Genomic DNA, 15,784 nt, shown 5'->3' with positions numbered 1-15,784 from the left:
TCCAAATTATTGCAGTTTAGAGAGACAGGTTTTGAGCCGCTAGGCCATCTGCTCTCCTACTATGTGCCTAGTAATCAACTCTTTCTCTCTTTGAAACCCCAATGCCTCAGGAGTTGGTAATTGAGCGCATTGGGCAAAAGAATCCATGGCCTTTGTCCGGTGACAGTAGTGTGGGAAGACCGCTGGTTGTGGTGTAAGACAGACATTGGTGTGAGTCCTGGCTTTGTTACTTGCTAATCTGGCAAAGTTCCTCGACCTCATTAAATATACTTTATCGTCTGCAATGTGGGAATGGCCATTTCTATTTATTTATTTTTGTTTTTTGCATGGGCAGGCACCGGGAATTGAACCCGGGTCTCCAGCATGGCAGGTGAGAACTCTACCTGCTGATCCACAGTGGCCCGCCCGCCATTTCTATTTTATGATGTTGTATTGATAATTAAATGACATATACCAGCTATAGTGCTGATGAATTTAATTCACAAATTCAGGTGTGTATAGGAAATGTAACTATTTTTATAACTCAGTTTCTATTTTGAGTCTCCGTTTTGCTGGATGAGCCAGAAATTTCCTTTCTGCCTGGGGCTGTGATTCAGTTCTGGAGGGAAGGGGAGCGGGGAGAATGGTTTACATAGTAGCAACTTATTGGGAGAGAGTGGGTTTTTGGTCTTTGTTGTCTGAGATGACAGTCATCTCAATTGTCCATTGGTTGTTTGTCCTTGAAAGTTACCTGTGAGCTGTCTCCTCCAGAAACCCACCCATCTACTTCTGTACTCTCCTATTGCTAGCCTGAGGACTCTTTTCTAGTGGCTGTGGTGTTGCGTATGAGTGTGTGGGAAGTCTTGTTCTTACAGCATCACACATTCTCCCAAATCTGCTGTTTTAAGCTCTAGAGTCATTTCCATTTCCCTCTGAGGGCTAAGATTTTGAAACTCAAAAGCCACATCAGAATGCTTACTTCTTCTCTCAGCTCTGACATCTCTTTCCTGAGGCAATGATCTTCTAGCTCACTATAAGGGGAAGGGCTACAGGGAATTTGAAAGCCCCAAGGAGAGAAAACAATGGTTAATATTTCAAAACAGTGTCTTGTACCAATTAAGCAAAATGCCTAGCACAAAACTTTTAACACTTAGTGGATTTCAATAAATACTAGTTAATTCCTCTATTGTTCTCTTTCTTAATTTGAAATTTTCTCCTTAATTTAGTTCCATTGAGCTTTCAACCCCTTTCAAGTTCATTACATTATGAAATTACATCAGCAAAGGTAGCCAATGACTTTCCAGTTGTAAAATCCAATAGGCACTTAACATATTTTATCTTTTAATTGATTTCTGTGCAGGATTTCACACTGCTGAACATGCTCTCCTTTTTGGAACACTCTCTGACCTCTACTTTCAAAACTCCTTTTTTCGGTTTCTCATCTTATCCATTTGGTGATTTTCCCTTCATCCCCTCTGCTCTCAACTATTAGTACTTTCCAAGGTTCAGTTCTTCTATCAGTGTACATATTGATGCTTGTTTGGTGCTCCCTTCTCCATGGTTCAAGGCAGATCCCTAACTTCAGACCAAATCTTTTAGTCTGTCTACCCTATTTTCATATCTCAAAATGCCTCAGATATTTAATCAGTTAATTCTTGTAGAGTGCTTAGTACAAGGCATGTCGTAGGGTAAATATTTGAGAATGTTAGCTGTTGCGTTCCAAATACATATATATATGTGTGTATATGTATATGGAAGTCTCACAGGTGTACTTCAATTTTAGCAAGTCTGAAATGGAGGTCATTTTCACACATGCGTGCATTTGCACGCGTGCGTACACACACACACATACTGCTTCTCCTCCTGGTGCTGCAAGAGGAGAATTATGGACATCATCCTTGATTCCTTTCTCTTTTCCAGGTCTTGTCTGTCCACCATCTGATCACTCAATCATCGATTCTATATCATCAGTTACTTTGGAGACTTTTCCCTCTGTACTGCTCCTGCATTCATGTAGATTCTCATTCCCTCTCACAAAATTCATGATTATTTTTTAAGACCAGCTCAAATGTCCTAACTTCATTAAACTTTCCCTGCACCCATCTTCTTACAGTCCCTGGTGTTATTCTCTTCTTGCTTTTCTTTGTGTTGTTTTCACTGCCTGGAATGTTCTTCTACTGCCTTCTCAACTCTGACCTCATATCAAAGTCCAGCTAACACGCCATTAACCCCTCCTATTAAAATGACTCAGTTCCCCTCATCCCAGTATTAATTGATCCCATGTGCACTCTCATATCCATTTATACATATTCCTATCGTAGCATTTATTCATATTATAGTTGCTTGTTTATGTTGATCTTCCAGAGTGCCAGTTTGAAGCTGTTATGTACCCCCGAAAAGCCATATCCTTTTTCTTGATCAAATCTTGTGAGGGCAGCCATGTTTCTTTTAATCCTGATTGAATATTGTGAGGTGGAAACTTTGGACTGTTTCTATGATATATGACATACCCAGTTGTGCATGTTGTCTTTTGATTAGATGGAGATGTGTCTCTAGCCATTCAAGGGTCTTGATTAGGTTAACGGAGCCCTTTAAAAGTGGAGACATTTTAGAGAAAATACAGTGGCTTTAGAGCTGACACAGACAGAGGCATTTGGAGATGCAGAAAGGAAATGTCTTCAGGGAAGCTGTTGGAAACCAGAAGCCAAAGGGCCAGCAGATGCCAGCCACATGCCTTCCCAGATTGGCCTTTCTTAAGTAAAGGTATCTTTCCCTGGATGCCTTAGTTAGGACTGTAAACTGGCCTTAGAACTGTAAACTTGTAACTTAATAAATTCCCTTTTTTAATTTTTTCCAAAGAGAGAAAGTGTGTTATACTACACGTATAGCAGGAGAGCAGACAGCCTAATGGCCCAAAATCTGTCTCGATAAGTTCCCGTTTTAAAAGCTGTTCCATTCCTGGTATATTGCATTCTGTTTGTATTTAGCAAACTAGTACACCCAGATAGAACATCTTGAAGGTCAGCACCATGTTGTACTCATATCTACCTCTAGACCTCTGTCTGGAAGATAATCAACAAGTGTTAATGGAATTGAATTGACTTGACTGTTAAAATGTGAACTGTCTGATCTGATGTGTAAAATCTTAGATCAGGGAAGACAATCAATGAGGCAATATGCAAATGTGTTTTATATAACTCTAAGTGGAGATTTGAGAAGATGTTATGATGACCTCTCATTAAGAAGAAAGTGCATAAAAGCAGCAAAAGTTGGGGATTTTGTTTTTTCCTCACTCTTTAGAAGTTTTCCCTAATAAATTATCTAAAGGATCTTTTGCTCATAAATAAGATTGCTGGATGCCATGTAACTTGAGGACTTTCTCAGATAGTTGGACAAAGAAGACAGCAATAAAGAAGTAACTTTTTAGAGGATGAGGGGTGGAAAGTGAGCTAATGAAGTCAAGCATGACATGTGTTTAGTAAATTATGCTCTGGTTTGAGTAACTCTTGGCTTGTATAGCATATTGAATGGAGCAAGAAAAAGGTTAAAGACTTTAAATTAGACTCCAAATTCTGATAATTCTGTTAATTTTTTGTTTCTTGATGTAAAACAAAGGAAGACAACTCCTCTTTGGTAATCACAGACATTAAAGGGAAATCAAGGCAGTCTTAAATTAACATTGTTCTTTTTTTTTTTTTAAATAAAAATCCATTTGATATAAGATTCATGCCTGTATCTGGGGGTTTTCATGGCTCAATGTAACCTCATCCCAGCAACCGAATCTCAGTACAGATTATAGTTTATATTTTTATTCTTGATTTTGTGGCATTGGATCTTCAGAGATAAAATTTCAGTATTCCACTCTTAGAATACTACTTTACAGCATTTTTTTTAAGAACAAATTTTGAGAAATTAACAAAGGGCAAGAGACTAAAAATATTTAATATCATTAATGTAGGTAATAGATGAAAAGGCAATTTGTTGGCACATATTTGTCAAACAGAAATACAAACTAATTTAGAGAAAATACTATTTTAATTAATTTTCTGCCTTGAACAACTGTTAACCTAAATATATTATATTCAGTAATAGCTGATAATGTTTTTATACATGTGAGCACACATCTAAATAAGAAACAGGGAAAATACTTATACTCCAGAGAGAATATGCTTTGTAATAGGATTTTTAAATTGAAGTTTCAGTTGAAGCCTCAAGATACAAAAAATATGAAATTTCAAGCTGTGTCACCATTATGAAGGAAATAGTTCAAGATCTGTTCTCTGACTCGAATGCCCTTATCTACTCTGAGAATATAAAATAGTGGAGAAAATGTGAGATGCAGATTTGTGAAGAGCTTTGAATTGGAGAAAGTTGTGCTCATCGCATGCCCCTCTTCCTGTGGGGAAGGGATTGAAGGTGGAGGGCCTTTGTTCGCCTCATGCCAGGGGGCTTCCATGGAACCGCATGGAGAGCTTGGAATGTATTCTCTACAACTGGGGAACTCTGACCCCCTCCCAGGAAACTGCGATACAGGCTGCCCAAATGCTTTGGTGGCAAGCCAAGAGGGAGAGAACAGGCTGTAGGACAAAGGATGAGTGAATGTTTCCTAGATAAATGTCTTAGATAAATTGACTGGATTAAGTCCCATGGGAAAGAAAGAAGTGGCCTGGAGCCATGTTGAGTCCTCCCTAGGAGACCTTCTGCCAGAGGGTGAGAGGGAGACTCTAATACTGCCTAGGAAAGAGAAGTTGAGGGATGATACAGAATAGCCAGATGAAGGAAAAGGTGCATTGTCCATATTACAGGGTTGCAGTTAGAGGAGTCCAGAAGTAACTCTCCAAAGAACCCCTGAGAGCTAGCCTTATGCATATGCCAGCAGGGAGAGCTTCATGGGAGCACAACCTGTGCAGTTGTCCCAGGCTCTGTGGTTGGTTTTGTGCTCTGTTGTTGTGGTCTTGAAATTCGTACTTGCTTTTCAACAAGGGGCGCCATGTCTTCAGTTTACACTAGGCCCTGCAAATTATGTAGTTAGTCCTACATGCCAGGTCAAGAGTGTTAAGCCAGCTTATAATGGTACAAGCTTGGGTAAAAGAACTGTTTTGTCCAAAGGGTGGAAGAGAAAAGCAAGACAGAGATATCAAGAAGTTGAGCCTGCCTGCTTTTTATCTTATGGGCTTCTAGCCTAAAGAAGAGTTGAATGGGGGCAGGGAGAAGGTTTAATTCTAAATCAAGTTCAGAGTTTTGATTGAAATCCAATTACTGCATTGAGATTGTATTTATAATTTAAGGTGACCACAGTTCTGCCAAATACCTAAAGGTTAGTAGAAAAATTCTGAGCGTGGACTTCATCCTATTATAACCAACAAACCAATATCCTTTTTAAAAAAAATTAGAGCAATTGTAGGTTTACAGAAAAATCATGCAGAAAGTACGGAGTTCCCATATATCCCCCCTCATATGCACATAGTTTTCAGTATTAACATTTTTCATGAGTGTGTTACAATTGATGAAATACTACTCTAATTACATTATTACTATAACCCATAATTTACTCTTGGGTTCAGTTTTTGTGTTTTTTCCTAATAACATATACAACCTAAAATTTCCCATTTCATCCACTTACAAATCCACTTACAAATCCCTTTACAAATACATGATACAGTAGTTCCATCACCAACACCCATTGCCAACATTTTACCATCACCCCAAAGAGAAACTCTATACCAGTTAAACATTAACTCCCCATTTCCCACCACTGCCTGGCTTCTGTTAACCTGTATTTGAGTTTCAAACTTTATGAATTTCCATATTTTGCTTCTTTCATATAAGTGATATCATACAATTTGTCCTTTTATGCCTGGCTTATTTCACTCAACATGATGCCTTCAAGGTACATCCATGTTGTACTATGCTTCAGAACTTCATTCCTTTTTATGGCTGTATAATATTGCATGGTATCATGTATACCCATTTTATTTGTCTATTCTTGAGTTGCTTCCACCTTTTGGCAATTGTGAATAATGCTGCTATGAACATCAGTGTGCAAATACAGTATCTGTTGAGTCCTGGCTTTCAATTCTTTTGGGTCTATACCTAGAGTGGGCTTGCCCGGTCAGATGGTAATTCTATACTTAAATTTCCAAGGAATTGCCAAGCATTTTCCACGGTGGCTGCAACAGTTTACATTCCCCCCAACAATTTACAAGTGCTCCTATTTCTCCACGCCCTCTCCAACATTTTCCCTTTTCTCTTTTTTTTTTTTGTTACCAAATGCAAAATACATTTCCATAACAATGTCAGAAAGACTTAAACCATTTCAGTAACACTACAAATACAATACAGAGTCACAAACAGTACAGAATCCCATCAAAGTTGGCTACAGGAATGCATATCCTAAGGCAAAATTCTCCTTTGGCTCTGGACCTGTAAAACTCAGAACAAATTATATGCCATAAACATACAAAGGAGGGACAGTCATAGGACACATATTTCCATTTCTATAGGGAGAATTTCTATAGGAGTCACCAGACCCAAGCAGTTTCCAAAACCTGCAGGGCAAACTCCATTAGATTTCAAAGTCTTAGAGTCATTTATCTTTGGGACTTTAGAAAGTCCCACCCTTTCCAAGGGCCTAAGCACAGCCTGCCTCTCTCTGAAGTTAAACTTGGGGGGCACTGGGGAGATCACATTTTTCTTGGCTCCACCCTCTCCAAGCATTGGGGCTGCACCTGGGCTGCCTTCTCTACTCACATGCTCATCCCATCCAAAACAATGTGGTGGCAGCCAGGATCTCCCCAACCCCCAAGGAATGGCGCTCCACCCTCTCACAGGCCTGAGACTGGACAACTCTTCCACTGCAAGGAGGTGGAAGGCCCTCCCTCTGCCTTTTGGGCAAACTCAACCTCTCCAAGTGCTTGGGTAGGTCTGCTCTCTTGGTCCGTAGTTTCTTGACTTCAGACCTTAGCATCCATTGGCCTGTATCTGTAGTTATTTTGCCTCTAATGTGTCCCTATTCTGCCCCTCTTAGTCCAGGCTGGCAGTGGTTCTGTTTATACAGATCTCACAACATTACTGTTGGCTTTCTATGCAATACTCGGGATCATGCCCATCAGAGAGCAAGAGTTTCCACAAATCCTTCCTGGGTAACTCCAAATCCAATCCAGGCTTTTTGTGAAATGTCTCACTGGTTTCATGTTTTGTTAAATCTTCATGTGGGACACTATCCTCTGGGGTCTCCCCTCCTGGAAACCCAGAATTTTCTAGACCACAAATTTCTGGTTTCTTTATACCCAAGAGTTCCGTTCTCAGCTTAACTCTTTTCTGTCATATTTCACTAAAAGCTGAAAGGAGAAACCAGGCTTTACTTTCCACATTTAATCTGGAAATCTCTTCTGCTAAATATCCATGTTCATGACTTTTAAAATCTGCCTTCCAGCTGAAGCTACTAGTCAATTTTGCCAGATTATCTTCCATTTTAAAACAAGGATCACCTTCCTTCCAGTTTGCAATAACACATGTCTCATTTCTGTCTAGAGCCTCATCAGAGGTATCTTTAGAGTCCACATTTCTACCGACAGTCTCTTCAAAGCATTCTAGGCATTCTCTATCAAGCTCCTGGCAGCTCTTTTAGAATCTTTCCCTTATCCATTTAAAAAGCCATTCCAACATGTTTGGTATTTGCAAACCACAGCAGCACCCCACTTCTCTGGTACCAAAATCTGTTCTAGCTTGCTAGCTGCTGGAATGCCATATACCAGAACTGAAACTATTTTTGAAAAGGGGAATTTATTAGCTTACAAATTTATAATTCTAAGGCTGTGAAAATGTCCAAATTAAGGCACCAACAAGAGGTTACTTTCACTCAAGAAAGGCTGAAGAAGTTTGGTTTCTTTCTCAGCTGGGAGGGCACCTACCCACGTCTGCTAGCTCCCTCTCCAGGCTTCTTGTTTCATGAAGCTCCTACAGGGACGTTTTCCTTCTTCTTCTCAAAGGTCTCTGGCTGTGTGGGTTCTGTTAATTCCCGTGGCTCTCCTTTCCATTTTTTAAATAGTAGCTATTCTAGTGGATGTGATAGTATCTCATTATGGTTTTGATTTGCATTTCCCTGATGGTTAATGACTTTGAACATCTTTTCATGTGTTTATTAGCCATATGTATATCTTCTTTGGAGAAATGACCGTTCAAGCCTTTTGCCCATTTTTTAAATGGGGTTGTTTGTTTTATAATTGCTGAGTTGTCGGATTTCTTTAAATGGTCTGAATATTAAATCCTTATCAGTTATATGGTTTCCAAATAGTTTCTCTCCTTGTATACACTGTCATTTTATTTTCTTGATAAAGTCATTTGATGCACAAAAGTTTTAATTTGGGTTAAGTCCCATGTATCTGTTTTTTCGTTTGTTACTTGTGTTTTGGTGTAAAGTCTAAGAAACCATTGCCTAAAAAAAGGTCCTGAAAATGTTTTCCTATGTCTTCTTCTAGGATTTTTTTAGTTTTGGTTCTAATATTTAGGTCTTAAATCCATTTTGAATTAATTTTTGCATTTGGTGTGTGTATGGGTCCATCTTATTTCTTTTACATATGGCTATTTAGTTCTCCTAGCACCATTTGTTGAAGAGACTATTCTTTTCTACAAACTAATATTCTTTAATGAAATATTATAGATTCAGCAATTAAAGGACTTCAAAGTGGGCAAAAAGTAAGCCAGGTGTAGATTTGAAGCTTTCTAATTGATTCTGAAAGTTTTTCTAGTTTAAGCAGAAATGTGTTTTGACATGGATGGGGGAATTTTCTGGAACAGGATTGTATCTACACGAGATAACTGAGGATAGAATTAAGGTAGTATTTAGGTATGGGTTGGAAATTTCTGTTATTATTTCACTGCTAGCCATTGCAATGGAAAATCCAGTCTCCACAGAACAGATTTGGAAGCAACTAGGAACACACACCAACTCAGCAAGTTAAAATTATATACTAAAATAAGGTTCTGGGATTACAATATGTATAATCAACAACAAACATATTATGATGCAATAAAACTAATAATAATAATAATAATAATAATTTCATACATTTATTGCTCTGGTAGCTTAAGGCCCCACAAATAGCTATTTAGTTGTGGCTAGTAACTTTCTGTGACCTGAACATTTTTGAAACATGAAATATAATGTCCAGAGATTGCTTAATTTACCAACAGACTTCAGCTGTTTAAGAGAGTGAGCATATCATGAGAATTTTTTCATTCATACTCTAGTAATGTAGCACACACAAAAAATCTAACAATGAAATGAGGGAGGTTTCCACAGGCTTTAAGTATTCCAGTTTCATGTGGTACCAGATTAGAGATATATCTGTTCCTCAGGTATTCTAATGTGTTACTACACAGGTACTTGAACTACACCTTGGGAAAGACTACTGTGACAAAAAGAAAAAAGGAAATTAGAACTGATAACTATTGCAATAGACTCTTCCATTACTAATACGTGGATTTAACTTATGCTTTTTTGGAAAATTGCTCTATTATTATCTAGGATATTCACTGATTACAACTGGAAATGTAACATGGTTATTTCAGAAACTAACTGCAGCAGAGACTGGTTGGCTGGTCACCAAACCTATTTATTTTTCTTTCCGGGCTAGACTTCATGACTTGGTCTGCCTTGTACCAAGGTGGCCTGTGAGAGTTCAAGCCAGTGGAATGTGAGTGGAAGTGATGTGCATAAACCTTTCAACAAGTGATCATCCTGCTTTTCCCTTTTCTGCCAGCTTGATGTTGTAATGATGTGTCGAAAAGTTCAGAGCCCTACGTGGAAGAAACTCCCTAATTTTTTGCTTAGAGGAGACATATAATTCAATACTTCACATAATGAGAAGTATATTTTGATTGTTTTTGTGTCAGTATATATTTTTCGTATATGTTATAATAGGTAGTGTTACTTTAACACATACATTCACATTTAATGTAGAGGAATTCTGACCAGTCAGAATTGCTGACCAGTCACTATGCTTTAGGCATAATCTAATATTTTATTATATTTAATGCTCATAATAACTTGCTGAAGCAGTTGGAATTGCCATCTTAAAATTAGGAAATTAAGTCTCAGAAAAGTTAAGTAACTTGCCTGAGGTGACATAACTAGTAAGTCTGCAGAGAGGATTTGAACTCAGGTCTGCAAGACACCAAAGCACATTTATGTTTTCTCCAATAAATCCCTTTGCATTCCTAGAAGAAAATACTATATAAACTGCATGTGGTGTACAGTCATTTGTTCATTTATTTGCCTATTCATTCATTTCTTCATTAATTTATTCAACAAATATTTATCCCGTGTCTACTTAGTGTCATGTTCTTCCCTCAGCATTGTAGCAAAAGACAAGACACCTTTTCTCTTGAGCCAAAGAAGTAGTCATTTAATTTTTGTTATCTAATGTCCTGAAATTCTAACTTTTAGCTCAAGTTACTATGAAGAAATCACAGAAGTACTAAGAAATATCTCTTAATATCTAATTTACTCATTGGTAGTTTATTAAATGGAACCTAAATAGAAAGAGTGAATATTTTTCCTAAAATGCAAAAATTACTACTACTGAGAAATGTTAGCTTTCAAAATAACTTGCTTAATAAAGAATGAGGGCTTTCTCTGAATTTAGAAGGGATGAACAATGCAAGTCCTGTTACTCCCCATAGTATTGGGATTTGGTGAGAATGAGAGGAGACACCCAGCAAACGGATGGCATGGATTACCCTCATGTCACAATTGGCAGATCCTGCCAAATTTCTAATGGTGCAGTCTAACAGAAAGAATAATGCTACTTAAATAATTAATAGTAAAATGAGCTGACATATTTCATTATGGAAATTTATGAAAATGTCCTTATAGAAGTGCAAAATAGAGCAAAAGTTCACATTTTTATAATGAAGTCCAGGATACAAATCTGTAGCTCATGCAATACTTACATAAGATGGCTCAAACCATTTAAGATTTAATAGACCAGAAAAATATTTTGACCCAGTGTGGCTCCTAAAATAAATTTAGTTCTCACAAATATTTTGATGTTAAAATTGTTGGAAATAAATTGATAGGAGATACCTAGTAATTCCGAGTACCACAATCTCAGAGTTATGTATTTAAAGGAGCATTGGAGACATTCTTTCTAGTGTTTGTTTCATAGAGGACTATGTTCTTTAAGAAAAAAGTGGGTTGGGTCACCATAGAATAAAAACCTGACCCATTTTTTTTTTTTTTACAGTAAGAAATCTGTAACTGAAGCATTTTCCCAACAGGGACTGTTACAGGTCTGATAACTATTAGAATCAATTACCTATATTTTATACATAGGTAAACAGAATAGAATTAGAACACAGTCTATATGTGTTAATCAGTTCATGATATGCTGGGAAATATGGGAAAGGAGGAAAGGCAGCAATCAAAGACTTTTTACTGTGTTTAAGTGGCCAACTTAGTTCTAGAATGGTCAGGGAACCAAGAGCGTCCCTTACAAACGGAGATATTTGACTTTTTAATCAACTTTTTTCTTTCTTATTAGGTTTCCTGATTCCAGTCCACAATTTCAATAGATGTGCATTTGTTAAGAGAAAAGATATGGTCGATTATGTACAAATACAACTCATTATATAAATACCAGGGGATATTGTCCAAAAAAGAATGACTACCATTTTAGCTTTGTCATTCCAGTACGGCAGAGTTAACTTTTGACCTCGATATTGAGTTGAAGGACATGTCAGGAAGTGCATGTCAAGAGGAGGAAGTGGCATGTATTACACAGAGGAGCAAAAGGCATGAACAAGAATTTTGCATTGGGAGAACATAGCAGGTATACCAAAAAGGGAAGAGCAAGGTGGCAGAATAATATGGGTTTTGCCGGGTATTTCCAGACAACACGGCTCGGAAAAAGTAAACTTTTTATAACTTTCTGGAATGTGATGTGTGGTAAAACATTGCCATTTTGCGAAAATGTCTCCACTGCAAATATCCTCAGAAGCCAAGCACTTCAAACGAAATAAAGAAATGGCATCTTCTTGTTAGTGAATGCAATAAATAATGGAACTCCCAATAGCCATGGAAACTAATGTCCCTAAAAAGGGTGTAATTTTAAGAGTGAATTACGAATCCACTGCAACCTGTATGCCATGTGTGTTTATAGCTGTGGGTTGCTCTTGAGAGGTGTTCTTGGACCGCACGGTCACGCCTTCCGAGATAGACAGGGATTGGTTTCGTGTTTAGAACTGATCAGGAGCCCCTCTCCCAGAGGTCCAGAAAGGTGGGGTACATCCTCGCCCAGCTCCAAACCCTCTCAGCGGTTACTTCAGCACTGAGCCCCGCCCACCTGGGGGGGCTTCCAGGTGCCTGCCCCTGGCGCCGAGCCGGATCTCCTCGAGGAGCCGCGGGGGCGGGAAGATGCCCTTGCTGGCAGCTCGCGCCTCTGCATGAAGGCGGGTGGCTGTGCCGAGGAAGGGAGTGGGCTCCTCACTGGGAGAGCTCCCAGGAGGAGAACCGCAGCTCTCCGGCCTCGAGCGCACGCCAAGGGCCAAACGAGGGCGCCGGGGAAACCCAGAACTTCCCGCCCAGGAACGACTGCCTCCACTCGCGGCTCTGCGGGCTGGGGGAGAGATGTTCTCGCGAGAGAGGGAAAGGGGCGCCGGGCGCCGCAGGTTTGGGGGGCGCAGGCGGCGGAGCCTGAGGACGAGGGCCCGGCAGGCAGGGGAGGGGACGCGGGGAAGCCGCTCCCGCCAGTAGCCGAGAGCCCGCCCCTGACGTCAGGAGTTTTCCTCAAAGTCAACAACAAGCCCCGCAGCGGCGGCGAGAACCGAGCGGCAGCTGCGGCCCCGGGAGGGAGGAAGGAGGGGGCGGGGAGGCGACAACGGGGTCCCACTGACTAGGCGCGGCTCCGGAGAGGAGGCCGCAGACCCCCAGAGCCGCGCCCGGCGCGCGCCGGAGCCCGGAGCCTCCGCCCCCCATCTCCTCGCCGACGCGACCCGGCCCCCGCCAGAGCGCTGTTTTCTGGTGATGAATTGAATTTGTAGCCGATATCCGATTCCCATGTAGAGTCTCCGCCCCCTCCTCCCCCCGCCGCCGCCGCCGCCCTCCCTCCTCCCTCCCCCTCCCGCCGCCGCCGCCCTCCCTCCTCCTTCCCCCTCCCGCCGTCGCCGCCGCCCGCTCCAGCTTCGCGGCCCGGCCCGGCTGGCTCCCTCCCTTCCTCCCTCCCTCCCTTGCAGCCCTTCGCCTGTCCACCCGCCGGCCGCACCGGGCTCCAGGGGGCCAGAGGCTCTGCGGGGTGGGGGGAGGACAGGAGGGGAGGAGGAGGGAGGGGGACCCCCGAGTCGCCCCCTCTCCTCCCCCCGCCCCCCCCCCCGGCTCCATCCTCCGCCGCCGCCCGAGCAGCTGCGGGGCCGCCGCCGCCTTTGCAGGTAACAGCCGCCGCCCCCCACTCTCTCTCCCTTCATTGCGTCTCCTCCACTCCCTCCGGGCCTTGGCCCGAGTCCTCTCTCTCTACCTCCCTCAGGCCGGGGTGGTGGCGGCGGGGTGGGCTGAGGCGGGGGCGTCTGTGTGGTGATGACCCAGGAGGTGGGCGTGGGCGTCGGGGTTTGGGCGGGGGCTGGGTCACCCGAGGCTTGGGGGGATGTGTGGGGAGCCCGGGGGATGCCCGGTGCGGATGACACTGACACCCCCACACTTAACGGGGAAAGCTGGGGGGCGTCGATGCGCTGGGTCCGGGGGGAGGGTGTGCTCGGGGCCTAGCGTTGAGGTCTGGGTCTGTACTGCCCTGGCCCCCGCGCGTCTAGTCTGCGCAACTCTGGTGCGCTGCCCTTGCCTCCCCGCCCCGGCCGCGCGGCGTGGGGAGGGGGCGCCTGACTGCACTGACGGTGGCGGCGAGATTATGTAACGCGTGCAGCGCCGGGTGTCTGTGTCTGTGTTTGGGTTGGGGGGAGGGGGCTGTCTGCCGCGCTCCCGGGCGCTGGGACTGTCTGCGCGTGGGGTGGGGTGAAGGCGAGGATGCGAAGGAGTCCCCCGGGGTCTCCTTTCCCCACCCTCCCCTCCCCTCCCCACCCCGATGCCGGCACACAGGAAAAGACGGCGGCTCTGGTGGGGTAGGGGCTGTGTGTGGGAGGTGGGTGAAGTGCTCGTCTGTGTTTTTAATAGTAGTGGGATTTTGATCCGCTGGGGAGTTGTGTGCTAAGAATAGAAATGTGCGGAAGATGCTGGGTTTGGCTGATCCAGTGATGCTGTCGCTGCTGGCGGCTGCGGCGGCTCGGGCTGCAAGTAAACAAACCAGCCTCTTCCTCGTCCACCTCCTGCGCATAGGTCTGCATCAGCCATGATGCTGTGGGGCCCTAAGAGCCCCAAGTTGAAGCCTAGCTCGTTGCAATGTTGGCCTTGACGCCTAGGAAGAGTCACTCCTCGTTTGGAATTTCCCGGGAATCTGCAGTTAGACTAGAGATATTGACTCTTTTTGGGGCCAGGTTTTCAAATACCGGTACTTACTATTTGTTTATCTTCTGAAATCAGAGGAGATGCTTACCCATAGTCAAGGCTGGATGTTGACATTTCCTACATCAAAATAACGTTATGAAAATAAAACCAACTCATTTCACCAGTATGGTATTGTGATTGAAAGGCCAGTAAGTTGTAATGGATAAAGTTTCCAAATAGAAATTCAACAATTAAACTTTGTGTTTGTATTGATTAATTACTACAAATTTGGTTGTAGTTGTCTTGAAACTAAATGATATAAAATAATGACTTTAAGGTTAAAGACAATTGGCAATTATCTCTAATGGTCAGTTTAGACATGGTTCCATATTTAGTGAAGTATGGATATGTTAGGATATGAATCAGTAGACATTTGTCTAGTGGACAGTTTTGGTGGAAACTCATTAGTTATATATTCAGTTAATATCCAGGAGGTGGTTTTCTAAAACATGAAATATTTTTTATCAAAATATCTATCACTTATTAGTAGATTACTAATTTTCAAGGTGTATAACTGAATACAAATTATATTCAAGATAAATCATAACTACAGATTTTTTTCTTTTGTCGGTTAAATTGAGACATTGAAAGTTTTTGAGTAATCTAGACACTGAAAGTTTACAAAGTCAATTGAATTTAAAGATCTGCTGTTTATATTTTTTTCTTACTAGCATTGACCCCGGTATCTTTGGCTTGACCTTCTAATTTTAAAATCGGAGAGTGCATATAACACATTAAGGAGACAAACATTGGAATTTAGGTGAATGTAGGGTTTTAGTTTTCAGTTTCAGTTTGTATTTTGGATTTGCAGTAGTATATTTTCTTAAAGTATTTAAAAATAATACTTAGTCTAATGTAATTTTGTGAAAGTGTTAATGAAATTGTATTCATTTTGACTTTTACACTGAAGCTTTTTAAAGATTACTATACTGAATTGTTTTCCAACTTAAAGTTACCTTAATTTTTAATTTAACAATCTTGACATTGACTCTCTTCAAGTTGTGTACATATCAGAATTTTTAAGAGTTCCATTTTGGACATTTTTTTATTTTATGATCTTATAACTAAAATATTTTCAATAAGGCTTCATTCCTTCAACAAATATTTGAGTGAACTTCTGTGTTGAGGGTTGAGTAAAAATTTTTGATATTTATATTTCCTTAGAAGATCACTATTAGAGAATTTACTTTCAGAATCATTGCAAATTTAAATAAACATGTTTGGTTAAACTTATGGGACAAACATGCTTAGCATAGAGTTTTCACAATGAAGGGACTTAATCAGAATTTTATAAGAAATCTAGCCTTATTTTTG

At 41.4% G+C, this 15,784-nt stretch overlaps 1 protein-coding gene across 4 annotated transcripts in view; it reads left to right on the top strand.

The window, feature by feature from the left end:
• The first annotated feature begins 13,319 nt into the window (after nt 1-13,319).
• Nucleotides 13,320-15,784, top strand: part of AKT3 (AKT serine/threonine kinase 3) — a 430,706-nt gene continuing 428,241 nt past the window's right edge. For 2 of the 4 annotated variants that reach the window (XM_077168485.1, XM_077168484.1), the window contains exon 1: nt 13,323-13,407. The gene's annotated coding sequence lies outside the window, so the exon portion shown is untranslated. Of the gene's footprint in view, nt 13,408-15,784 lie in introns of all 4 variants that reach the window. The other 2 variants (XM_077168486.1, XM_077168483.1) reach the window with 2 other exon arrangements.

This window comes from Tamandua tetradactyla, chromosome 7 (genome assembly GCF_023851605.1).
Source record: "Tamandua tetradactyla isolate mTamTet1 chromosome 7, mTamTet1.pri, whole genome shotgun sequence".
Taxonomy (NCBI): Eukaryota; Metazoa; Chordata; class Mammalia; order Pilosa; family Myrmecophagidae; genus Tamandua; species Tamandua tetradactyla.
This window is presented reverse-complemented; position numbering and strand designations above follow the sequence as displayed.